This window comes from Frankliniella occidentalis, unplaced genomic scaffold, assembly GCF_000697945.3.
Source record: "Frankliniella occidentalis isolate FOCC.00 unplaced genomic scaffold, Focc_3.1 Scaffold341, whole genome shotgun sequence".
NCBI lineage: Eukaryota > Metazoa > Arthropoda > Insecta > Thysanoptera > Thripidae > Frankliniella > Frankliniella occidentalis.
The window spans coordinates 142,751-144,259 of record NW_026267464.1 but is presented as its reverse complement, the minus strand read 5'-3'; positions in this window follow the sequence as shown (position 1 = coordinate 144,259).

Here is a 1,509-nt window from a genome sequence, read left to right as displayed (position 1 = left end):
GGGAGGGGGGTCAGCGGGGCGTACTGCCGACGTTGCGCACCAAGACAAATCGCGGCCGCTCTCCTTGCGCCTCGCCGGCCGCCGCGTCGCGACTTTGGCAACGCCGCCGCCGTCGCCCGCCCCATTCCCCGTCGCCGCGCGCAGCACAGCCTCATTTCGCTCCAGTGCAAGGCGATGTCGGCCGTGTTCACGTCACCTGCGAGTATGCCATACGGCAACAGCGGAGACGACGCGCTGGACGGCGGTGGCTCTTTGCTTTTGCATTACTGGTGGTGGTATGGCTGCCGCGGCTTTCTCGACGCCCTCCTGTGGTCGCCTCGTCCTGGATGTATACTCTCTGCCCCCTCCCCCCCTCCTTCAGCCCTGCCCCAGAGCGGGCATAAGCACCGCAGCTCGGAGCTCCGCGCAGGGATCGATATGGACCGAGGCGAACCCGCGGCGTGATCTTAACAGCGACAGGCTGGAGCCCCGCCGCGATGGCCCGACCGAGTACTCCAGCCAGCCGTCCCTGCCGTGCTCAGTGCGTGCCACCTGGCGGCCGGTGGGGCCTCCGCGCGCGGCAACGTTTTACGGCGGCAAAAGGTTTTCGTCTCGGTGGCAAATATAGGTTAACTCGCTGCTCGGGCCCAATTCGATGGTGCTGGGTGTTTTCCTTCGTCTCGTGTCCGGGTCCGAGATGTGCTGACTCCAAACGCGCAGCTCCAACCTCCGCCTTGTCCCTCTGCCACTGCTCACAACCAGTACCGGCGCAGTCCCGTCGCTACAGTCCCAATCCCTATAAATTGACCAGCGCAAGAGCGATTCCAGTCAGTGGTATGAAAAATTGCAGAACGCATGCTACTACGGCGGTGCTGTCTGTGACGAATGCTCCATTGTGGACCATAGCAGAAGGGTATGGCGCTGTTGCTGGCTGCTTGCTGCCAAGAGCCCCAGCCGGGCCGGTGCAAGGCTGCGCGCGGCACGGGCGGGGGAGCGTTCGATTCTCCACGGCCAGCCAAACGAGAGCTCGCTCGCTGCACCGATACCCTGCTCAACGACTTCCGATCGCCGGCGCCGCGCTACGCCACGCCCCCGTTATCGAATTTCAGCGTGACCGTTATTGCTTGCTTACGGCCAGGCGAGGCTGTTGACGGCGTTAGTTGACCGGGCGGGACGACGACGACGACGACGACGCGAGTCACTCGGGGATGCGAGTGAGAGAGACAGCGAGTAGTGCGAGGTTTCGTCGTCTCTGTCGGACCTATCGCACTACTCGCACTCCCGAGAGTGCATAGGTGCAAAGAGTTCCGTCTCTTTCGCCCCGCCGTGGCTACGCCACCGTGGTCGCCCCGCCCCGCGCACGCCTGGGTGGAGAGAGAGCTGCCCCCCCCCCCCTTTCCGCTCCCCGGGCGTAGGCAGAAGAGCGGCGTTGCGTTGGTGGCGTCGCCCAACAGCCAGACTCCTTTTCTCCATTACTTTTCCATCCTCCGTTATTGTTGTTATTGACTTGCGCGTCGAACTCTGCTGAGG